Source organism: Plectropomus leopardus, chromosome 8 (genome assembly GCF_008729295.1).
Source record: "Plectropomus leopardus isolate mb chromosome 8, YSFRI_Pleo_2.0, whole genome shotgun sequence".
Lineage (NCBI taxonomy): Eukaryota > Metazoa > Chordata > Actinopteri > Perciformes > Serranidae > Plectropomus > Plectropomus leopardus.
Window position 1 is genome coordinate 1,035,872 of NC_056470.1, and position 26,104 is coordinate 1,061,975.

The 26,104-nt window shown below is 37.2% G+C and overlaps 1 long non-coding RNA gene across 1 annotated transcript; it reads right to left on the reverse strand.

The window, feature by feature from the left end:
- Positions 1-6: 6 nt before the first annotated feature.
- On the reverse strand, positions 7-25,138 carry LOC121946540. The gene is made up of 3 exons (XR_006106027.1): positions 25,078-25,138; positions 20,885-21,103; positions 7-182 (listed from the first exon to the last, which is right to left on the reverse strand). It is a non-coding gene; the product is annotated as an uncharacterized LOC121946540 (long non-coding RNA).
- Positions 25,139-26,104: the final 966 nt, after the last annotated feature.

The following is a 26,104-nucleotide window of genomic DNA, read 5'->3' on the forward strand; positions in this document are numbered from 1 at the left end:
GGGGGCTCTCTGCAGTCAGGGCTCTGTCAGGCTCGTCTCTGTCCGGATCTCTTCTTGGCTGGTGTGTCGTGCTCCATGTGTCCACACAGCTGAATATTTACTAAGGCTCCTCAGGCGCTTTATCTGTACAAGGCTGCACAGGCTGTAAAGACCTCTTCATATTGACATTGAGTGATGGCATCCTACAGAGAGCAAAGAGAAAGAGATGTGATAAATTAACACTGGGGTGACATATTTTTTCTTGTGCTGCTTTCAGATGCCTTTCACAAGTATTTTAACCTGTGAAACCTGTGCAAATTGGTGCAATTTCTTTCAAAAATATGTAAAAAAAGGCAATGAGCAACTTAGTGTTAAATATTCCAAAAAAACTGCAAGAAATTATAAGAAATTCATCACCAGTCCTTATAATTACATATTCAAATTTATGTTAGAGAATTATAAGCACTTTTTTAATTTTGTTGTCCTAGTTTTTTTTTCTTCTTTCTGTACTTTACTTCAACTTTTCAGGTAATCTTCTTGTTATTATTTCTTGCCCATTTGGGGATAATTTCTTCTTTTGCTGCTCATTGCCTATTTAAAAATAAAAGAAAGAAGACAAGCGAGTTTGCTTGGGTTTCAAAGGGTTAACCAACCAATAGGTTTTAATAATGAACTTAATGAGGATTTTAATCATTGTATGAATGATGCATATTAATTTGTCACAGAGACACAACTGAGAACATGTTTAAACCTTTATGGCCCATACCGTGAATAAAGCAACTTAAAAGTTTATTTAGATTTTTTTTTTCTGTCTTTGAGGCTATAATAATAAAAATTAATATCTATTATTTAAACAGACCTCAGACCAGTTCTTTTTTTGTTGTTGTTATTTTTAAAATAGGCCTTGACCAAATGGTTGAGTAGCCGTGCATGGTAATGGTAAAACAGAAAGAAAACAATCAAAATTATTCATGATTCGCTGTTATAATGCTTATAATATATTACTATGCCTGTATATATCTACATGTGACGGAATTATTTTACCATAGATAGATAGATAGATAGATAGATAGATAGATAGATAGATGGATAGAGAGGATAACATGAATTATTATGAGTGTATTATTTAACAACAATAAATGATTGGAAGTTGATTTATATCTTTTTTATTACATTAGCTTAGCTTCACTACCTTACCATAAAATGAACCACTGGGTGGAGCATATTTAAAAAATATCTATTTGACCCTTATTAGATCTTTTCTTTTCTATAAAGTAAATAATCTGTTTGGTATGACTTCTGAAACAAAGAGCCCTCACGTGACTTTTTTTGTTACAAACTTCCTGTAGGAGGCAAACTGAAACGCCTACTCTTTAAAAACACAGTGACATCTAGTGGATTTCTTTAGCATAACAAAGCGAAACAGAATGGTAGGGATAGCTCAATCAGTTTTTTTTTTTCATTTAGATAATGTGGCTCAAAATGTACTCTGGCAAATGGTTGAGCGAGACGTGAATGGGATAACCAAGAAAAGGTATCCGCAAGCCTTTTATCCCACTGGAAAGATTTTGATCCTCACATCAAGACATCAGAACAGATTTTTGATGGAAATGTTATACCTGTCTGTGTTAATTGGTGCTGCCTAATACATTAGGTGTTTTTTGTTTGTTTGTTTGTTTTTTTCACCACACATGGATGCCAGGGCAGTCAAACACATGCACACACAAACACACACACACACACACTAGCATGGGTATGCAAGTCTTGGTACCTCTTGTGCACAATGCCACAATACAGAACATGGACTCAGCCCCCTATAGCAACTCTCTAATTACCAACACAAAGACACTTGTGAATCAATACACAAACACGCATGCTTACACACACAACCTATAACACCTCTGAAAAAACACACCAGTAATGAACCATAACATGCACTTTCTGCTCCAGCTAGCACAATCACACCACACAGCTTTCATTAACACCATCATATTAGCAGCTGTTGTATAACAAAATGTCATAATCAGTGCAGCTTGAGACAAAAACTGTGTAAATGCATATATAACTCATTATGGCATATTAAAATTTACTTAGATGGTGTTCACACTTCATTTCTATAATCCAGGAGTCTGAACTGATGCTGCCATTAAAAACAGAATAGGCAATTTTTTATTATTTGATGAGTAAGGGTGTGCCAGATTCTTATTGTCCACCATAACACATCATTTTACATATATTTTAAATAATAATACTGTGATAATAGTAATATACAATTTTTTTATACATACTGTCATCATATCTTTACGCACAATGCAAACAGGCATGGCTGAAAGCTAGATTGCTGCCTTACAACAATGATAGTCCTGAGTTCACATCATTCCAAAATGATGTATGTGTAAAAAAATGTATACAAAGAATGGATGTCGCCACCCATGTGGATTCCTGCATAAAAGCCATCTTTGATTTTTGGAGCCAGAACTGTACATATCTGGACAGAAAGGTGTAGCTAACACAAGCTGCTCGCTTGGTTAGCGCAGTGTATTTAAGGTTCTGTTTTTTGCTAACAAAAATGGGTTAAAACCATGAAAGCACAATGAACTTACCAGAAAAACTCAATGCCTGATCAGGTCTTTTAGTTCAACAAAATGCAAAACAAGACTTTTTCTACACAACCAAAATGTTACAATTAACTTCCATGAACTGAAAGCACACTAAAGAACATTTCAGAGTTCACAGTGGGCTATTTAGTAATGTATTATATATATTAGAACAAAACACGAAAGTCTCTAAAAATTGTGTTTACCACAGACCTTATTTTAGGCATCAAAGCCAAAAACTCATTGACTTTGAGACGATGGAACAAGGAGTGCTAAGATGCTAACACATTTCTGGGTTTTAAGACTCATTTCTGAGGCACTCACTCCATAGTATTGAAACTGGTGAGTTTTATATAAATTCAACCCCATACAGTTATCCTTTAATATTTAGAGACCAAAACTGTTTCTTGTACTAGAGGCACAGACCTTATTTCAGGGATTGAATCCAAAAAGCCATTCAAAAAACCCATTGACTTTGAGACAATGAAACAAGGACTGCTAACATGCTAACTCATTTCCGGGTTTTAGGGCATTTCTGCGGCACTCGATAGTATTGGTGAGTTATATAAAATGCCAACTCAATATAGTTAATAATACACATATACTAAAGCTATAGAGACCAAAATTGTTTTCTGTACCATGCTGTAAACGTTTATTTTGCTATAAAGTTGGGCATATTAACATGAGGGTCCATGGACCTTGACCTTGGCTTTATTTCTCAGCCGCAGATGTTGCTAGTTTGTATGATCCACATGAAAGGGTTAAATCACTTGTTTTATTTTACATAAAAATATCCTCTGATGTAATTTACCCTTTTTTCACCTTAAAACATTTGTTATTTCGCTGCTAGAAGCTGTAATGTTTTTCTCCAGCAGTCTTAGTAAATGTTTGCCTAACATTGAACCCTAACATTCCATATAAGTATGTCAAGTGAATAATCAACCTGTAACATTGCCAATAACATTTAAAAGAAGTAGAAAATCGTTGAGTCATTTCCTCATAAAATCAATTGCAAGTAAACATGTTTTCTGATACACACCTCAAACTAAAACAGCATAGTATGTAATGTAACTGGTAACCTGCTGCTCTACAGAAATATATAACCTTCCAAAAAAAAAGGACATTTACTAACTTTTTGTGTACATGACACGCACCGCAACCGTGAATAAACGTTGTTATAAAATATTAGAAAGCTAATAGAAGATTTGAACTTGACACCCCAAGATACCATCCATAATGTTTAAACCTTTGAAACCTGAGCAAATTGGTTTGAAATTAGTAGTTACAAAAGAATTACCTGAAAATCGGCAAAAAAAAGAGATAGTTGATCATTTCCTTTTTCTGTATGTTTTTGAAAGAAATTGCAAAAAAATGCATTCAGATTTCAAAGGGTTAAAATCACTGATTCCAAAGTAGCTCTTGTACTACACTGATGAAAACTACTTTTCTCTCCCTAAAATGTTCACACGTAACACATTAACTGCAGCAGACTACAATTATAATACTATTAATATAACAACCTTCAAAAATTCTACTTAATCACAAATGCAAAGCTCTAAATATACAATAAGTCAAATTATTACCTCAATTCCCAACAGGTCTGCTGACTTTTACATGAAACAATTACAGACAGCATGAAAGAGACAGGGTAACATGAAGATGGGGAGTCAGAGAGTGGTGTCCATGCTAGCTCCTAAGCCTGTCTCTCAAAGCCTCTTATAGTCCAGCGCTGAGGCAGCACATCAGTACATCCACCGCCCCATCAGTGGAGTCCTGCAGGCAGTCTGGAGGGAGGGCGGTAACCCCCCTCCCATTCACATAATCAACCTGTTACAGAATTGCACTGGAACTTTGCTGCCTCCTGCTGGACTCAAACTGTATTGTTTGGTGACTTGGTGTCAAGTAGGGGACTTGACTCAGCTACTTGTGTAGCTGACAGAATTTTGCACTCTAACAGTTCCTTACACTTACACACAATGAAGTTCAAAATTAAGCAAAAAAATAATAATCAGGTTATATTATGGCTGTCATTTTTTATTGAAATGTGTAAAGGGGGGGGATTATTTGCATTTTAGTACACTGTGCTGTTGTTCTTTTCAGTAACGCAAAATGCAAAAAAATTGTGAGCTGTCATGAGTAAATAAAAATGAATGTCTGGAAGCATTTTGGATTCAACACCACTGATTGAAAAATCAGTAATGCCCTAATAGAGTGGTGAAGTAATGAATCCTAAAACACGGAAGTGTGTCAGCCTTTTAGCTCTTCCAGTTCCCTCGTCTTAAAGTCTATGGGTTTTTTGTATGTGTTTCCAGTAAAATGGCTTTAAAAAGGTTTGTAGTTAAAGACAGGCTGTAGATATTTAGAAAACAACATAAAATACGTCTGCTTAAACCTGATTTTTGAACTTTTAAGGTTTTATTCTTCTCAAAAAAGGCGGTTGCTAATAGCGTTTGTTGGGGACGTTAGACATCATCACACCGGACACAGAAACTCATTAAACCCACTTGTCCGCCTTTACAGCTTTACAGAGTCGCACTCGAACTTGTAGATTTATCTGTTTCTAATATTTTTCTATCGTGTTTTAACGTGTTTTAACAGTGTTTGTAGTTGTGACGTTTAACTCGTGCGACCGCAATGTAGTTTGTGTATAGCCTAACAATAGCTTTTTGCTTCTGGTGATTTCATTTAAGCTTCAAAACACACAAAAGTGTCGTTCATCTGTGAAGATTATCATGCTAAACAAAACCTGTAAGTCTCATACCCTTGTGTTCGTCAGAGAGGTTATTTTTGGCGATAGTCAAAAATCCCATTCAAAAATCCTATATGGTTTTTGACGAGGGGACCAGTGCGATGCCAACTTCCTGGTTGGCCTGAAAAAAAACCCCATCATCCCTTCACCACTCTATATCAGGCTGATCATGCAGCCCCTTCTTATCCCCAGGTCATCAAATACAGACACCCCTCAGCGTGTGATATCGGCACCAAAGGCACCCTTTGGTGACGGGGCTTTCAGCTAACGTCTTAACACATTTGCAGCAATACTTGACACACAAAACAAATAGTTTCAAGAGTTAGAGGGTCCGAACGAGAGGGAGGGGGTGACTCAGTCAAAAAAAAACTTTCACACAAGACTTTCTCACAGGAGACCACTGTTTGCATTCCATGTGAAACCAAAAGTCAGGCTGTTTTAAAATAAGCCTACATAATTTCCGCATGGTTGTTGCACATCACTCGGATGATGCCTTCATTGTAATGTAAAAAATGTACTTATTTTAACCCAAAACATTTTTTTTTAATCTAACCAAATACATTTGTTTCCTAAACCAAACCTCAACCATGAGTTACAATGTGTTTCATTTGTGCGTCACATGGAGGGTGTCCTGTGTTAGTATGAGATGCCAAAAAGCATTTCAATGCATCTACATTTGTCAAATTGGTAACAGGAACCGGTCAATTGACAGCCCAACCCGGCTGATGTAGGCCATCAGGTTGGATTGGGACTAAAAAAATAATGCGAGTAATGTGAGTCAGTGTGGACAAAGGAATCCCAACATATACCAACTGAAAGTCTGGCTTTTTTTTTTCTTTCTATGACCATCTCCGTCATATTCGTGAATTTGACCAATAGGAGCAGAGAGCACTGGTCCATGGGCAAATAAAAACACGTTGAAGCAAAAGACAAGTGATGATGTTGGTGACGCTGAACCCAAAACAAATATTGGGCTCTAACTAACCTGTTAGACCAACTGTAGCCCAATTCAGCAGACGAAGGGGATGGATCGAAACGACAATAGTTAATTTTATCCAATATAGTGTATTATAGTGGATAACAGAATCCCAACACATCCGGACAAAATGCCTAGCATGTTCAAAATGTTTTTCTTTTCATGACATGTTCTCTTATGTCCAAGACTTTGACCAATAGGAGAACAGAGTTCCACAACTGAAAACATAGCATTGCAAAAGAGGAATGATGTTGTTGGTGCTTGGTAAAAGGAAATACTCTCTCACAGCCATACCTCTTTTCTTTTAACTGATAACTACAACTTTTAGCACTGAACCTATAAAAAGCAGTCTTTAAAACAATTGGCAGAAAGCTACCGCAGCTCATTATTCTGTATCTTCGCTGAGCACAGAATACCAGAGGGTCCTGACAAGCAAAAGCTGTTTGCTGAACAACAGAAAATGAATAGGACTATCCAACCATGCCGCTGTGAGCTGTTGTCTTTTCACCTCATCACTCATGATAAGTGCGAATAATAAGGTTTGGGAGGGAAGCCAGAGCATGAAATTCAATTAAAATCTTATTCTGTTTAATTGACAGGTTGATGGATGGCCAAATGAAGTTAGACCTTCTTTCTTGTCTGAGGTGGTCTGAAGTGGCGATGGAGGTGAACTCAGTCTAAAGTCAAAGGAATTTACGAGGTGAGAGTAGGTTTTATAAGGTATCATAAGAGGCAGGGGAGGGAGGGGTGAGTGCATCATTATCTGGGGAGATGACCAGAGGTGGGAGAGCCTTGAAAGTTGAACCAGTGTACTCTGTTAACAATGCACTATGGTGAGATAATACCCTCCTGTTCTGCTGTTTGTTGTTCTGTCCCTGGTTGCTTATGAACCAAACAAAGCCAGAAATTGAAAAGTTCTCACCGAGTTATTTTTTTCTCATTTCATTCCTATCTAATTTGCTATCTCGCCCTTTGTCATTTCTGTTTTGAAAGTGAGATCAGAGCAAGGAGTTGTGATATTAATAAGCAACAGGCTCTGCCCTACCTACCGAGTCCTTTATCTTCACAGCAGAGATGTATTTGCTTTGGACTGGGGAGTCTTTCCTCCTCCGTGGTAAACAAAGGCGTTTGAAGTATCAAGGGGATGCCTCTCATGGTCATTACACATCTGAGACACAACCAACTTAGAAGAAGTCTTAAACTGTCATTCTTACTCAAAGACACCAGTGTTCACGCAAACTGAGATATCACTACAATCAAGAGAATCTGTTTTTTTTTTACTGGAAAGAAGACAATATTGAGTGTGGCAGAAAATTCATTTGGTAGAACTGTAGTAGAGGAAAATGTGTGAGACTGGAGTGAATTCAGTGAGTCAACTGTGAGAACAAGTCACCCTGTTTGAACCAAGCACTGATGCAGTGCCAAGATCCAGCTCTTTGAACCTTAAATTAGAAAAGCATACAACCCTGAATTAAACTCCAGCAGCATTGTGCATTTGGCCTTGTTGACCCTGTGCATGTTCTGAGGCTAATATAACATACATCTGACCATTGTTTGTAGGAAGAAGATGATTATCACAGCCCTGATACCAGAAATCGGATTTGGACAGAGCTGCTACAGTCCCGAAAGGTGATAATTTTTTGGCGTAAGGCAGTTAGGATGGGCCCCAGTACACGATTCATTATTGCATTTCTATATATTGTCAGCTCATTTAGAACCCATATTAGCCCCAAATACAAATGTTGGCTATATTAAATGCTATGCTCAAACATGCTGTTATGGCCTATCCATCACAAAAAAAGTACAATAAACAAAGCTGTTCCTACCAAACATTCCCTCGAGGTTTTTCCATTGTTACTGATGTAAATGGACTGCACTTGTATAGCTCCTTTCTAGTTCTCCAACCAAAGCTCTTTTGACACTACACTACTACGTCACATTTGACCCATTCTCACATTGGTGGTAGAGGCTACTGTACAAGGTGCCACCTGCTACCATTTATACTTGTTGTAACCTTGTTTTAAGCTGCCCTCTTGGCAAAGGCCACTCTTGGAAAAGAGATTTTAAATTTCAATGAGTCTTTTACCTGGTAAAACAAAGGATATATAGACACACTCACACTCCGATGGCAAAGCATCAGGAGCAATTTGGGGTTCAGTATCTTGCCCAAGGATACTTCGTCACGTTGACTGGAAGAGCTGGTAATGGAACCGCCCACTTTCTGATCAGAGGACGACCCACTCTACCTCTGAGCCACAGCCGCCCATTTTGAAAGTCTATGAACAGAACTTTCTAACCAACAATTATGGCTAACCAAACAAACTGGAGTTGAATCCAAGACAGCGGAAATCTATCAAATACCATTTTCTAAATCACTACTGTGGCACAACACAAGAGTTTGCCCATTTGCCCATTTGCCCATTTGCCATCTTCCCCTTATGATGCATCGTGCCCTTACTGAAATGGTGATGACAATGAACACTCTCTCATTTTGTTGACCCCTAGATGCCCTCAAGGTCCTCTAATACATGAATAGACACGGGTGCTGGTGCAATACCTTGCCAGTGTTAGAGCATCCAAATGAGTTCCTATATGTTGTTCCAGCCAATCCCAGCCCTCCCAGTAAAGTAGGTGCCTATCTTATAGTAGGCAGGGTTACCCAAGCCTCCGGGCCTTACTGTCACTGTGGGGAACTAATGGGATGAGACACAGTAAGCACTGACCCAGCAATGGTCTTCTGCTTGGCTGCAGATTAGAGAGCAAACCTCAACTAGCCCCACAGGCAACAGACAGCACTGCTCATTTACTCCTCGCCTCTAATGGCAATGAAGCATCTCTATTGTCTGCTCAGCTGTTCATTCTCTTCTCTGCGTCCTCTTTTATCCACGAAAACCAAATGACGAGATATAACAGAAACAGAGCAGTCGAGCAGAGCAGTATCAGTGCAGATAGTCTCGCTCAACATATTCGACTTCTACTACAATTGCTGCTGAAAGCACATTTGATTAACAAAACACTTCTGTACTGTTTTTCAGTGCATTCGTTTGAATAAATATTCATCAGGGAACTGTTATGGGGAAGTTAGCAGTGTGACAGTATGTAGAGTGCCTTTCACAGCCTTTCAAAAGAAAACAGGATCCTAATGATGTCCTGTAAAACAGCATGAGCATTCAGTCAAAGCCTTAGCTATTAAAATTCAGCATACAGTGTGTGTAGAGTTGCAACTAAAGATGATTTCTTTAGCTTTTAATTAGCCTATTAATCCATTAAAACGTTCAATTTCAAGTAATTATCTAAATGTTTCAGAGTCTTTAAATATCTTTTTCCATTCAGCCAACAGTCCACGAACCACAGACACTCAGCATACGATGACATAAAACAGAAAAATGTTTGGTATATTTTGCTTGATGAGTGACTTAACCAATTGGTCAACTATTTCTGTCAATCAATTAATCAACTAATCATTTTTGCTATGGCAGTAAAATTGGTGTGTTTTAACACTGTATGAACTGTAAGTACAGCCTTTCACACAGAGCATAACCACTTAACTTAGTCTTGCTCTGCTCTATCACAAGTAATTCATTGTAGGTGTTTGACAAAGTGTATTTTATATTTCATTTGATAATAACTGTTTCTTTACACCCACAGCTGGATTCCTAACTCCTGAGGCAACCTCCTCAGGGACACTAAGGTCCTAAAAAGTGCCATGTTCACAGTTTGGTAATAGGTTTGTGGTAACTTATCAATTTACTTTGGTTTGGGAATATGCACAACTAAAACATCTCATATCTAATGATATGACAGGATCTTCTTAGGCATTGTGACTGCCCATGTGGAGCCAAAACTCTTGACCTAATGTCGTATTAACAGAACCATATGAGCTAAACATTGGACTGCATGGTCCATATAGACTTTCCACGTGGACCTTTCTGGACATAAACAAATAGTGAATTTTACATTATACTAACATATGCTGGCTGCATAGATGTGAAAACTATTAATTCAACATAAATGCACCGTTACGATGGGTCGTGTTTCAAGTGGGTCCTGATTCAGGCTCTGGCTGCTTGAGGCCCTGTCTCCAATAGAGACAAAATCAAGATTTAAAGCGAAATTTCCGCATTATGGGAAATAGGCCTACTTATACGGAGAGTTAGAGGAGACTGATACCTGTTCTTCAAACAGACTGAAGTCAGAAGACAGTTAGCTTAGCTTAACGCAAATACTGGAGGCAAGCCAGCTTTAGCTGTATAGCACATTTCATATACACAGGGCAATTCAAAGTGCTTTACAGAGTGATAAAATATAAAAACATAATAAAAGATACAGATTTACAATAAAAGACAAAGAGATAAGATATACAAGTTGAAATCAATTACTAAATGATTAAAAAAGTGCAGACAAGAGGTGCAAAGATAAAAAAGATCATTTAAAAGGATGATCAAATGTATAAATTGCATGATAACAAAATGCTGCTTCACCATGTTTAGTTCTGACTCTTGGGACCCTTAGTAGTCCGGCCCCTGATGTTCTGAGGGTCCTTGAAGGTTCATATGACTCAAGCATGTCAGAGATTTATTTCGGCGCTGAGCCACAGATTGTTTTGTAGACAAGCAGCGAGATTTTAAAGTCAATTCTCCGAGTGACAGGTAGCCAGTGTGAGGATTTTAGAACTGGAGTAATGTGGTCATATTTCCTAGTTTTTGTCAGGACTCTCACAGCAGCATTCTGAATAAGCTGAAGTTGCTGAACAGCTTGTTTTAAAAGGCCTACAGACAGACAGACCGTTGCAGTAATCTAATCTAGTGGAAATAAAGGCGTGGGTGAGCCTTTCAAGGTCTCGCTGTGACATTATTGCTCTGACTACGGCAATGTTTTTTAAATGACAGTAGGCAGATAAAGTTACTGATTTGATGTGACTGTGGAAGTTTAAATCAGAGTCCAGGAAAATCCAGAGGTTTCTTGCTTAACTGAGTTATGAGAAAGAGGGATTCAAGGTGAGAGCGGACACTCTGCCTTTCTTTCCGTGGCCCAAAGAAAATTATGTTGGTCTTATCTCTATTGAGTTGGAGAAAATTTTGATGCATCCAATCATTGATTTGCTCACTACAGTGACACAGACATTCTGCAGGTTCATAATCACCTGATGAAAGTGATATGTATATCTGTGTGTCATCTGCATGGTTGTGGTAGGCTACTTTGTTATTTTGTACTTCCTGTCATGAAGATATGACTTGAACCATTTAAGGACAGTACCAGAGAGTCCACCCCATTTTTCTGGTCTTTCTAATAAAATGGTGATCCACTGCGTCAAAGGCAGCACTTAGATCAGGCGCACTAAAACAGAGACTTTGCCAGAATCAGCGGATGTCATTTATTACCTTAATGAGTGCAGTCTCAGTACTGTGATGGGACAGAAAACCTGACTGAAAAATATCATAGCAATTGTTCACTGGTGGACAACTTTTTCAATTACTTTACATTTGGAAAAGTGCCTGATTGGAGAGGCAGATTAACTATAAGAGTGAGTTGTTTTACCAGACTGCTCAGAACAGTTTTAAGGAAGCTAGTGGGTAAAAAAATCAAGGCAGCAGGTGGAGGAACTGAGACTGGATGTAATTTCTTCCAACGATTTGTCAGTGATGGCCTTAAATTGTTCCATACTTAGTAAGTTACCTTGGGAAGCCTGCAGTGACGGCACATTATTCTTTGGCATTGAAGAGTTAATTGCAAGTCTGATTCTTTGAACCTTGCTATTAAAAAAGTCTGCAAACACATTTGCTGGTGGAAACTAGTTCTGGAGATATTGGAACAGGAGGGTTAGTTAATCTGTCCGTGGTAGCAAATAACACATGTGAATTGTTGCTGTTTCTGTTGATGATCTCAGAGAAAAATGACTGCCTTGCACTTCTCAAGGTCAAATTATAAATGCATACATTTCTTTATAGATTTCAAAATGAATGTGAAGCTTACACCATTTTTGTTCTGCTTTCCGGCACTCCCTTTTCTGGTCCGTTACAAAAGGAGTGTTTCTCCACGGTGCTTTTTGCCTTTTACTTATGAATTTCACCTTAACAGGAGGAATGGTGTCAAACACATTTGCATTTTTAGAAGTGCAGGAGTTCAAGAGATCATTAACATGGTTTGAGATTGTGTCAGTTTGAAATTGGATGGCTTCCATGAAAAGTGTTCTGGTATTCTCACTGAAGTATCTTTTTGCAACATTTGTTGATTCATGGACAGTTTTAAGACTTACTGACAGATAAAAAAAAAAAATACACAGAAATGGTCTGAGAGAGAGCAACATCCAGCACAGTGACATTTAAAATATTAACACCTTTAATGAGGACTAGTTTTAGATTGTGTCCTCTATTGTGGGTCGGGTCTCTCACATGTTGAAAAAGTTTAAATGTTTCAAGTATTGCAGAAAGTTGTGTAGCATTTCTTTTCACAGACATTACCCATGTGTATATTAAAATCACCCGTGATAACTACATAGTCAAATTCTGTGCAAATAATGAAAGCATCTCAGTAAAATCATCAAGAAAATTTGGAGAGTATTTTGGTGGCCTGTAAATAACTGTATATAAGATACACGGAGAGAATTTCACTTCCATTTTAAATGACATATATTCAAAAGATAAAAGCTCACCAAATGACAGTATCTTACAAAAAATCTGTCCCTGAAAAGGGGACAGACACCACCTCCTTTTTTGTTCTGTCATGCTTCAAACTTAAATCTAAAACTTGGTGGGGTGGATTCAGTAAGAGCAGCATTTCCATTTTTGTTGTCCAACCAAATCTCAGTTAAAATCAAGCTTATAAGAGGTAATAAAATCATTGATTAAAAGTGATTTATTACCCAAGGATCTGATATTAAGTACAGCTAGTTTCAAGTTTTTCGGAGCGGGGCCTGGATACAGGTACAGGGAATTTGAGTCCGATTTTTAGGATTGAAGGATCTTACTGTCACCCTCTTATCCATTCTTTGCCCTGAGACTGGTGCAATTGTACTCAGGATGTTTATTCTCTCCCCGGGCCTCAGATTGTTAAAGACAATTTACAAATTTACAAACAACAATTTACAAATGTTAGCAGGCTAACATGCTGAACTGGCGCTTTGGTGTAAAAAAACCCAACAACACTTAATGTTGGCTCAGCATTATGTCTTATTTTATACCTTCTTTACACACAAAATTAAATAAGTTCCAAATGTTAACGTCACTGTCCTCATACTTCCATGCGTCTTACTTGGCAGTTTATCTAATGTGTGAACCTTGAGTTGAACTAATGACTACAGAGAAATATCGACCCTGTGTGGGGAACCACTGCTTTAAATGACACATGAGACAGTGGTTGTAACTATTTGAATGTGGCATGATGGGTAGCCAAATTAGCCACATACACTGAAAACAGGAGATCATATAATTCATTAAAATCATCATAACAATGGGGAAATTAAGCTGAAGGTAACATGTGCACAACAGAAAAATGATTGTTTTCTCAACAAGGAAAAAATGCTGACATGTGTCGCCCGCTCTGTCAGATGACATACATGTGCAATAGTGTTTTATGCATCTGACCGCAGACACACAGTCAGCCGTACATTAACTCCCTGCCCTACATCTCACAGACATGCCAGCACATGTGACCTTGCTGCCTCCTGTTGGTGGTGAGACCAACTGGAAGAAATGACCTAGAGAGACAGCCAATAGGGAGGCTACATGTCAGACATGCTAGCAGAGTCAGAGAGGATACTTGTTTGAGAGGAGACTTCCATGGGCATGTAAAGTGAGACCTGGAAAGCAGCCGACAAAGCTTGGCACTCTTTGATGGTCTGCCCTGCCTGAAGCTGCACTTAGCCTCAGCAGCGCTTCTTCTTTCAAGGAAAGATGGAGGGTAAGCGGGTGTAAGAGGGAGATTACTGTGTGAAAAACAAAAAATGCAAGTGTGTCATCATTAACTAATTATTTAATAATTATACTAATTATTTAGCTAAATGCATGTAGCTTGCAATCAGAAACCCTGAGCTTAAAGGTTTGTGCTTCATCTTGATCTGTGGGCTGATTTTAAAAAGGAAGTCACTAAATCACACTTTCCAGGAACCCGCCTTCTCTTACACACCATGATTTCACAAGATACGTAATTTGACAGCAGAGTTACTGTTTCCGAAAATAATGCTTCTTTATCCGTTCAGTGCATGACAAGTGCTGTAAAGATGATGTAATCTGCATCGTTCTTGCTATTTATACCATCTACACGTACACCTCATAGCTGCGTACTTTCCCAAACATTTTCTCTATTTCTGTGCTTGTTGTGTAACTGATCAAAACTAGTCTCAACAGGCTGTAACGGACTGTACAAATATTATTATGGGTCAGGTCATGAGACTCAAGCATCATCAGTGACTAACAGTCAGAGGTCTGATCTCATATATTAGGCTACATAAAATGAGACTGAAACCCAAACTTCCTACAGAATTAAGATGCCATCCAAAATCTCACTGACACTTTTAATAACCCCAATAACTGCCACAACCATACTTAACTGTATGCCATACAGTTGATTCCAAATGTCTAGATAAGAACAATCATTACAAAACAAAACAAAACAATCTAATGTTGTCTATTAATTGTTTTGTTTTTACCTGCTTTTAATAGACCCTATTTCCTGTAAACAAAAGAGGCCAGTCCAAGAGTAAAATTAGGGGTCGGGATTATATAAATCATGATTATAACAGCAGGACAGGTTGAATGGAAAGTGTATAAGTGAGTAAACAGCTGAGGTTACAGCTAAAAGGTTAAAAAATACTTTAGAAGAAAAAATGTGATGAATAAACCAAATTAAGATGGCGAAAAGTATCAAAGTGCAGTACCTTGCTGGTAAATGTGTGTAGCTTTTGAATTATTGTTAACTTTGATGAAAATTACAAATACTTCATTATCTAATATCATGTGCTTTTCATGGTACGATCACTGTCTCAGTATATATCAAGGTATCTTGGTTTATGATATTACACAATGATTATCATTACTATCAGCTGCAATGAAGCTTATAGGGAGGAAAACTGAAGGTTTTTGGTAAGGCTGCAAGAGAGTGACATTTCGAAAAAAGACGTTTTTTTTTTCATCAAGTTGAATATAAGATAAGAAGATTTTCATGCGGTCCGTGGTTGGTTTGTCCAACACCTTCAGCAGCACTGAATGAAGCCGATAAACAGTTTTAAATCCAGATGGTCTTACTGCAACAGGTATGGGAGGCTAACAGAGAAAACAATATAAAGACTAATAGTTTAAAAAGTTGCATAACTCATTTGCCACTTTAGTGCACAATGCTGCCTGTAGAGAGAGTGCTTTATCCTGCCCTGGCCCCATCTGCTTCTGTGAACTGGGTCAGACAACCTTTTCAAATTAAACTGCATTAGTTCTGCACAATGCCTATCACCACAGCGACACAGCTCCCTGTAAAACCACTGTGCCATCATTAAAAAAAATCTGATGTTCCACATTAGGGACACTGTTATCTCTACGTTGGGACATCACACAAGACTGTCAGCAAAATACGTATTATATCACACTGATATCATCCAGACGCAGACAGAGTCATCACTGAACAGCCTGTTGCAGCTGTGGTGAGGTGTAAGAAACAGGGAGAAGAAGAAAAGATTCAGTCTTTGATTAGAGGACTGATTGCTCTCTTATGGTTTAACAGGAAATGCTGAGTCACCGTTTTGAAAGCCCACACACAGAGACACACTTTGACAGTAGCAGAGTGCAAACATGAGAACTATGACTTATGGTATATTCACGTATTACTAGGTCTGGGCAATATGGAAAAAAGTCTTATCACAATAATTTTTTCATATCAGTCGATTCGATATATGACACGATATACATCAAATCACTATTTCTGTCAAGCTTAAAGGTTCCATTTTACTCCTAAATGAGATATGAAGATATAAGGTTAATTTATTTTCTGTCAGACACTGAACATTACAAATTCTGTGGAACAGACATCACCAACTGGAGGTCCAGTTAATAAAATTTCCTCCCAGCAAAGGTCCGAACCTCATACCTAAAATCAGTATGACAATTAATTGAACATTTTACTTCCATTACAATTAATAAACGATTATTTGCTTTTTGCTTTGTTTTTGTGGTTTGTTTTTTGCCCTCATAGTTCACTGACACAGTAAGGGATAATGTCTGATGACGTGGCGCTATATACCAATGCACACTTGCAAAAAATAAATCAATAAAATAAGCAGTGAGTTATTTATGCCATTGTCTTTTCAATTTACCTCCATTTTCTATTCGCAAACTCCTTTCTACATATGTGACGACACATACTTGTGCATACAACTGTCGGTCATTATCTGTCACAGGGTTGTGGGTAATGTTTGGTTGTCTATGCACGTCTACATTGAGTCAACTAATGGGAACCTCATAAATGATGTGAAAAGAACAAGAGAGCAACACTCACCGAATGTCTCAGGGTAGCAAGCAGAGTGGTACAGAGTTATTTAAATGCATTGACCCTGAAAAAAATAATTTCTCTAAACTTTTTAATGCACTTCACAAGCTGGAAGTACAATCTTTTATCAGTGGGCCTTCCCCAACTATTGACAGAGGTATGAAAAAATTCAGCTGCCTCCTTGCATCAAATACTTTCTAATACCTGTGAGTCTCAAGGAAGAAACTTCATTGATAACTTAAACCTGTTTTGGGAACAGGACGAGCTCTTCAACAGAATGGATCCCCATCTAAATGGACGTGGACTGAGGCAGCTAACAGACAAATCTTGTCAACAGTCTGAAGAGCCAAAAAAAACTTCCGGTCCCCCTCTCCGTTAGCCAAAGTTAGTTAGTTAGTTAGTTAGTCAATCTTTATTGTCCCCAAGCGGGCAATAGTGTTGCAGCATAGTACTTGACATAAAAAGACACAACAGACACCAGAAAGGACACAGAACAACAAGCTCATCAGCACTACATCGATGACAGGCAAAATCATCAAAGCCAATCAATCAGAGTCTCCCCTGCAGATGAAGAGCCAGCCATAGGATTGCAACAATGACACTGTTCTACCTGCTTTTCCGGTGGATTCCCAGCCCGTTCTCATTCTGTACTCGTCAGTTATCCCAGCTTTGACAGTGCTTCTGGTGTACGATCCCGACGCCAAAAGGTACCTTTTGCGTCTGCATGATAGGCCCCTGAGTGGCATTAGTTGAGAACACAAGCAGACAGAACCAGTGGTTTTGTTATCATATGCTGCCCGACGGCACCTGCTGCAGCAGCCTGATGCGCGGACCGGTGACGTCACATGAGAACACGGCCATACAGAACCTGTTGCATCTGCATTATACGCCACAGAACGGCGTCTGCTTTCGGGTTTTTTTCTCGAGGCCTTCCTATGTGCCTCTTTTGCTAATCCTAACCATCCATAACCGCATGAGCATTTGATGTTCTGGCACTGGTTGCCATGTTGTCTAAACATTACCACGTGCAGCATCATCCCAACATGGGCATTTGTGCACATCACATTAGCAGCATCCCTGATCATAAAGAACAGTAGCAGAAGGACATCTAAAATGTGAGCGGACATACACTGCAAAGGGGCAATACGTTAGGATTTGGGATAAGAGCATGTTGAGATTCCCCTTCATCACTCCCCTGGCCCCAGCCCTGGACCCCCAGCCTGTATCATCACTCTCCTCTGACTCTTTAACATCCATTGCCTCCGCTGTCAGGTGCACAAGCCAGACTGAGGAGTTGGTAAAGTCTTGGTTTAAAAATTATCCCATTCACCAGCAGTATGACCAGATCTCAGACATTGCCATCACCTATCACAGGCTTATGTTTTTAACTGAGATTTGGTTGGACAACAAAAATGCAAATGATGCTCTTATTGAATCCATCTCACCAAATTTTAGAGTTTCAGGTAGATCAAAAAAATTAGATGGTCTGTGTGCCTTTTTTTTTAGGAATAGATTTCTTTGTAAGAATCTATAATTTGGTAAGTTCTCATCTTTTGAGTACATGACATTTAAGATGTAAATTAAATTTTCTTCATGTATCTTTATTTAGAATTATTCACAGGCCACCTAAATACTCTCCAAGGAGGTCAAACAATATTCCTTTTGACAATTAATCTTGATGGTCATGCTGTGTTTTGCCAGATTACTAAAATGTGAACCAGAAACAGTAGTTTGCATTAACAGTAACTTAATATGCCGAAACAATGTTAGGAGAACAACAAATAAACAACGAGGCTGATATAAGATGACAAAGAGTGAAGCTTGGATTACAGACTGCATTGTTTCTGTGAATCCTCCATGTGGAGGAAGGTAATTTGATTCCGGCACATGAATAAGGACTCGGACACTTACAATGAAAACTAGGTCACGACTCAGAGAGGTGCTGTTCAAAACAAGGTTACATTTCATGGAGTCCCTCCAGACACATTTGTTTTGCTTTCTGTTACTTATGGCAGATGCTGAAGCCTCATAGTGCAGAATTAAGCAATATGACACAAAAGGCTGTACTTTACTGTCATTATTGGCATGACGATGACCTGGCCAGTCAGCAAGCATCACTGAAGTGCCAATCAGAATCAGAAATACTTTGATTACAGTCACTCTGATGCCAGCATAGAGAATTATAGCAAGTAAAAATAAGTATCTGCACAAATATATAAAAATTTGAAATATAAAGTAGAAATACAGTAAATGTAAACAATTAGCACAATTTAAATATTTAATATAAAGTATGTAAATATGACTCAAACTGCTGCTGAGGGCCGAAAATAGCTGATAATGAATTTGCCTGCCCTGCATTCACGGACCTGCAAAAACATCCCAATTTAAAGAGGTGGCACACCCAGCTGGCAGGGAACGTTCGCTAACGTTACCTACAAGTTGCATAATGTTTTAAAGAAAACATTTTAATCTAATGTTCAAAGAACGTTTGAAGGATGTTTACTATTTCAAATAATTTTCATGTAAGGTTTAATGATGATTAAGATGTAACATTTGAACTGCAACATTCTGAGGATGTTTTGTTGATATTGAGAAATGACAGATCATAGAATGTAATTTAATAAAATGTTCCCTCAATGTTACGAGAACTACAGACCCCCTTTTTTAGATGAAAATGTAATGAAATGTGATATGTTAACAATAAATAATAAATAATAAATAATAAATAATATATTAACATTTTTCATGTTAATGCTAAAATTAAAGAAGAACGTTCTGGGAACATGAAGAAAACATTACTTAAACAGTCAGTGGTTGCATTTCAACATCTCAGAATATTTTAAGAACCAAAAATTGCTAGCTGGGCAACAGGATATATATATATATATATATATATATATATATATATATATATATATATATATATATCACATTGTTCATTATCTGAACATAATAACATATTTTTATTTCTACAAACATGTCTTGAGGGAATCTAGAAATTTAAATTAATTTCCACTTTCAGATTTAGATGTAAAGCATCACAAACTCCCTCTTTGGCCTACCACAATATAGATCTGTGGGCATAAATCCAACACATGAACAATCTTGTGATAGTAAACACTGCCTATAAAGGTCAGCGGTTTACAATTTGGGAATTCCCCTGTGCGCTGTTTGTGATGCATGTCTGCTGCATCACATAGAGCCCATGAAGCATGCTCCCCCGGAGCGCAGGTGTGGGTGTCTGGCCACAGCGGCGCATCATTGTGTATTTGACAGGAAACGAAGCATGCAACGCTTTGAATGACACGTAGAATATACCACAAATGTCCTGCAAGCTATGCAAGCGGTTTGCACGTGCTTCCAGGAAGCTGATGCAAGAAAACTAGACTAGTGCCAGCGCTTCTCCAGAGATTTGGCACCGCATTAAAACTGTCTGCTGATAATGAAAATGAAAACAAAACATATGATCACATGGTGAAGAGTCGTTTTGATTACTGGTATCTCTACGTGTGGAAGCTCAGCGGTGGACCCTCCCTGTATACAAACCCCTCTCTGACAGAGATGCTGTAATCGATTCGCGGGATCGATAAATCAGAGGCACGTGGCAGGGGCACAATATGATTATGGACTATGATTTTCATCAATTATGCCAACAAACGAGGGAATTATTTACATGTCCTCTTATAATCGCGACAAATATAATTAAGGCGTTATTTAGGATTAAAGGCTATACTGCAGACTCCATGGTTGTTTTAGGCTTTTTCATAAATAATGTTTGCTACAGCGCAGTACTGTATGTCAGAAGATGCCCATGGATTACAGAAAACCCCATGTGAAGGATTAATGCAACCGGATGCTGCTGATGAACAAGCCTTTTGTCCATTTTATCCTTTCAAACGTGCAGAGATAATGAAGACTCGCATAATCTCTGTCATATTCATCACTGATCTTTAAACATGTTGCAGTTTATAGAGTAAATGTATGTACAGCGACCGTGTCAGCCGCGGACATGTGAATACATTGATGTCCATGCTGCTGATGCTGAGCGGCAGCCGGGCCACGGAGCGCATCCTTCCAAATCACAATTACACGGAAAATAAACGGGCTTACCTTCACATACACGTTTGTTAGTCCGTTCTTTTCACATAATGGCCTTTCATTGGTGCCGTGTCTCTTAGGGGGAAGAGGCTACAGTTCTAGTAGAGATAATTGCAAAGCTGCTGGGTTAGCGCCCTTCTCTTATAGGGCGGGCGAGTAACCGCGGTGAAAGCCTGTCTGTATGGAGGCTGATTGATGCCAAAACAGGAGAATAGCTTGTGGCTTTTAGACCTGGGAAAATATAAATGAAAAAATAAATAAATAAATGTGCATCATTATAATCCAATATAAGAAGTATACTATATCTATAGTTATTGATTCTAATACATTTTATAATATCTATTATATGGGTTTTTTAAACTTTTTTTTTTTTACATGGTTTTATAAACATTTTGACAGTGAGGAAGGTGTGCCATATTATATCACAATTTCTATATAAAAATGGGTCCATATATCTGTGCCAAGAAGACACAAGTGAGGTGATTTTGTGTTATAAATATCTAAATGTGGTGATATCGTATCATTTACAGAATTTCAAAATGTTAACAAATTACAGGAGCAAAATATAAGATAGCATTTGGTTTTTAAATCATTATTATTCTTTAACAAAATCAAGTAAAAGAGAGCACATCTGACCTTGCAACTCTACAATAATATTTATCATAAAATTTTGGCATTTCTACACTTACATTGCCATGTCTCAGGGATTTAATTTAAAATTTTAGGCTCTGAGGGGTGTAGCACCTTAGCCAGCTGTTTCTTTCTTTTATATTTCCAGCTGCTGCTATAGGGTCATCAAACACTGCAGCATTAAAAGCAAATGATTATTGAAAACAAAGGGTGTGTTAGGCTTGGGCGGTATCACAGTATCACGGTATACAAGGGTATGTATAAATCTCGAAGGCATGTTTTTTCAATACCGTCATAAATACAGGTGCTCCTCTCTCTATCAGACTCATTGTATGTAGTGCACTGCATGCACCACCAGAGCTCAGTCTCCAGTCTCTACTGGTGGAACAGGCAGCTAAGCTGAAAGACACCACGACACCTAGTGGTGGAGGGAGAAGTTACAGGACTATAAACAGCCAGCGGCCAGCAACGGCAGAGAGAGGCCTTGGGGAATGAAGGCATTTTTTTTTTAACACATCTAACTTGGTATATTAAGAATTCATTCCAAATGCAGACTTATACCATCATATAACGTACGTATAGCTGCTAAAATTTCAGAAAGGCACAAACATATGAAATATTACATACCACCCAGGCTTCAATATCGTATATATTGTAAAAGGGCTGTTGACCCTTAGGGACTGGTTGGCGCATTTTATGCGCTTTTCATTCTTAATTTTTTGTAATTGTGGCTATGTCCATGCATATGGAATGAATTTTGGCTACACTGTGTATTTTTGTGTAATCTTGGAATTTCCCGTCTAAAATACACAGTGTAAACAAAATTTTTACATTCATACTGTTAAATGCAAAAAAAAATGTGCCTTTCAAATCCAGTCATGGGACAAAGGTGCCTCCTTAAGTGACTATGCCTGGTGCTATATTTTTTGTTTTATGTTGTACTGTACTTCTCTTATGTCTTGTTGTTTACCATTGTGGCAAATGAGTTTCCCTTTAGGAGATTAATAAAGTTAATCCAACTTAATCTAATCCAATCCAGTCAATCTGCATTTTTGATCCCACAGCCATCAAAGCATACAAATATGTATTGTATTAGGACCGCTACTGTGGAACTCCAGTCCTCACTTTATTAAAAAATAGAGTGTACACAAATAGACAGAAGATTTAATTTCGTATGTAATGTGTATGCATCTGCTTTATCTATGTTGACTATAACTTCTTGTTTGATATATTGTCATGATAAGGAGAAAACTACCATTACCCGTTTTACTGTAAGCCCCTTCGTGCTTCTTCATCTCTCCTGCACAATTCTTGTCATGTTTATTATTATCTACTTGCTTTTATTTAAACCTGTGTGCCAATAAATAAATAAAAAATGTTGCTGCAAATCATTGATATTCCAAGCGTTAATAATTTAAAAATAAATAAATACAATTTTTTTTTAAAAAAACCTACTTTGCGTGTAGTATATTGAAAATAATATTGAATTTGAAAATAATGTTTTTGTGTTTTGTTTTTTTCATCTAAGAGAGGCATTATGACAAATACCTGGCATTTAGAGGGTTAAAATTCTGAAAATTAATAAATATTTAAAATCTATGATTATGACTAAGGTTGGTTAAAATATATGTATATTTAATAAAAGTAAGAATTATGACTAATTTATACTATTTTGATAGCTTGATTTTTAAAAGTGCATTTTTTTGTGCAGAACTGTATGAGTATGAGTAATTGACAGTGTACAAAAAATAATGTATATAAATCAATGTTGCTGCTAATTGTTGATATATCCTAGGCTGTGATAATCAAAACAATGAAAAAATCTACTTAGCGTGTAGTATATTAAAAATTATTTCTTTTCTGTGTGTTTGTTCCATCTAGAAACATGGTTTCATTATGACAAAACTTGGCATTTAAAGGATTAAAATTCTGAAAATTAATAATTAGGACTGATATTCATGATTAGGAGTGATTTTGGTAAAAAAAAAAAAAAATGTCAATAGAAGTAGAAAGTAATACTAATATATAATATTTTTTATAGCCTGACTTTGAAAAGCGCATTTTGTGGGCAGAGCAATATGAGTGTGTGTATAATATCAAAGTGGGTTTTAAGGTTTAATACAAAGGAGATGTCATATTGCATACAACATTTGTTGTCTACTTATTCACCATCTTCGCCTGCTTCTTGGTTTTGGCATTAATCAACCCCTATAGATAAGCTTGACTGAAGTCAGAGGAGAGCCTCTTGTCCAATGATGTTTAGCCCTTGTGGTGCTATCATCTCTGGACCAATAACTGAGCTCTAGAGTTGAGCTGAAGCAGCAGTTACAGACAAGGTAGCACTATGACTGATGAGCAGCTTTGTGGTTTAGCTGTGACCTTATCAAAGTTCACAGGATTTGAATATGTGTTACCGATCACAGAGCCTGGAGCAGCTTTTCCCAGACCTGTAGCGCCACTAGTCCTGCATGTTTTAGATCTCTTGTGAAGCTTACAGGCTGATAGTTTAATTCAGCCGTGCTGCAGAAGGGAGAGAACTAAAGAGTATTTGTTTAGAAGAAATGATGAAATTTGAATTGATTGTAGAATTTCATGTTTGTTCTCAGTGGCCCACTTCCCTATATGAAATATGTAATGCAGTATAAGTCAATAGGGTGTAGGTCTGTGTGCATTTTTAGGTACACTATATTTACTTTGGTTCCCTGAAACCACACATAACCTTTTAAAAACTAAGCAAATTGGCCTGATTTCTTTCAATAGCATGGGAAGACGGCAATGAGCAATGAAAAAAGAAAAGTCTCAAAAAAAAAAAGAAATTAAAAAAAAAAGTATGAGAAAATTACCTCAACATAAATAAATAAAAACAAACACAAATAAATGAAAATGAAAGTTAACAAATATAAACAAAATTTTTCCTAGAAAAATGGCATATATATATACAAATATATATTATATTATATATATTTATATATATATATATATATATATATATATATATATAAAAATACCTGGAAGTAGTGCTTTAAAACAATATAATAATTCTGTAACATAATTTAAAATATGTCATTTTGATAATTACAAATATAGTTTTCGAGATTTTTTTTTTTTTTATGTTGTTTGTTTGTTTTTCCCTCGACATTTTTCCCCCAGCTTTTGAAAATAATAATCTAAACCTACAAATTTATTGCAATTTTCAATGGAACACTTCTTACCAATTAGCTAAATGGCTTTTCTCCAATTGCTGGGGGGTTCAAAGGTTTCAGTACTTGTGAAGGGCATCTGAAAACAGCACAAAAAAAGTGACGTGGCTCTAAGTTTCAATCTTATAAGTAGCATACAACATATATTAAATACATTATATTACATATGTAAATTTTTTAGAGACTATTTGTAACTAAAGCAGTAAAAAGTAAGAGAAATTAACCACACAGCTACTACAGGCACAGTTGTCAGATGCATGTGCAAACTTGTTTATAGACTTAACTGCAAGGTGTGAGTCATAGCCCAGCTCTTGGACAAAACCTGGAGACACATGGGTTATGCTAAAAAAAAATAAAAATATGTGATTTACTTACATTAAAACAAACAGGTGGGAGGAATCCGTAAAATCTGTAGTCCATCACCTGAATGAGTGAACTAGTGCTGCATGGATGTTGTGCTGGTTTATATGCATGTGCATGTGGTGCACTGGGGCCCAGGTGTGTCCCATTCCACTAATTACCCTCCAGGTCTGCAGCCATGGAGACAGAAAACAGAGCAACAGCAGAGCTAACCAACCAGAGGACACACTTTAGTGTTTGTCTAATTTAGACAATACCACAGGTACCGAACAGCATTTATATAGAATAATGTATACTGATGTACCAATAAAATTTTAAAGGGAAACAAATTTATTTTTTCTCGCATTTCACTCCGTGAACTAGTCAAGCTGCAGTTGCATTAAAGAAGCACAGAAAATCTCTACAATCAACACAGTTTCAAGATGGGCACCCAAGATGAGTGTCACTAATTCACTAGGTGACCAAATGTCTCCCCTTCTGTTGGTGTCATGTAATTACACCAGAAAAGTAATTTAAAAAGGAATGAGACTATAACAGCGTTTAGGACAGTATGCAAGTTTGTGTGCATGGACTTTGCAGAATAATTTCTCTTTAACAGCAACACGCTCATTAACAGTAAAATCTCACCATTTCTCAACCCAGTCATGATGCAGGACTCAATCAAGTCCTATTCAAGCCATATTGCTTAATTTAGGCATTCTACAACACTGTTCAGCTCATTTAATCATGAGCTTCACATTATAACAATCTGAAAAGCTATCATGTAATAACATAAAACATTTCACATTAATATGTGATGCAGGATCATGTTATTACGTGAAAATTTTCTGTTACATCCTGAAAACATCTTAATATATGTACATAAACTTAATGTAACCTAACCGAAAAAAAAAAAAAAATGTTGTTATAACATTTTGTAAAACCATTAAAAAACATCTTGTAATAACATGAAAACATCTTTTGAAAACATTTAAAACAACAAATATATGTTATAACATGAAAACAGCTTGTAAAAATGTTAAAAATAAATAAATAAATAAAC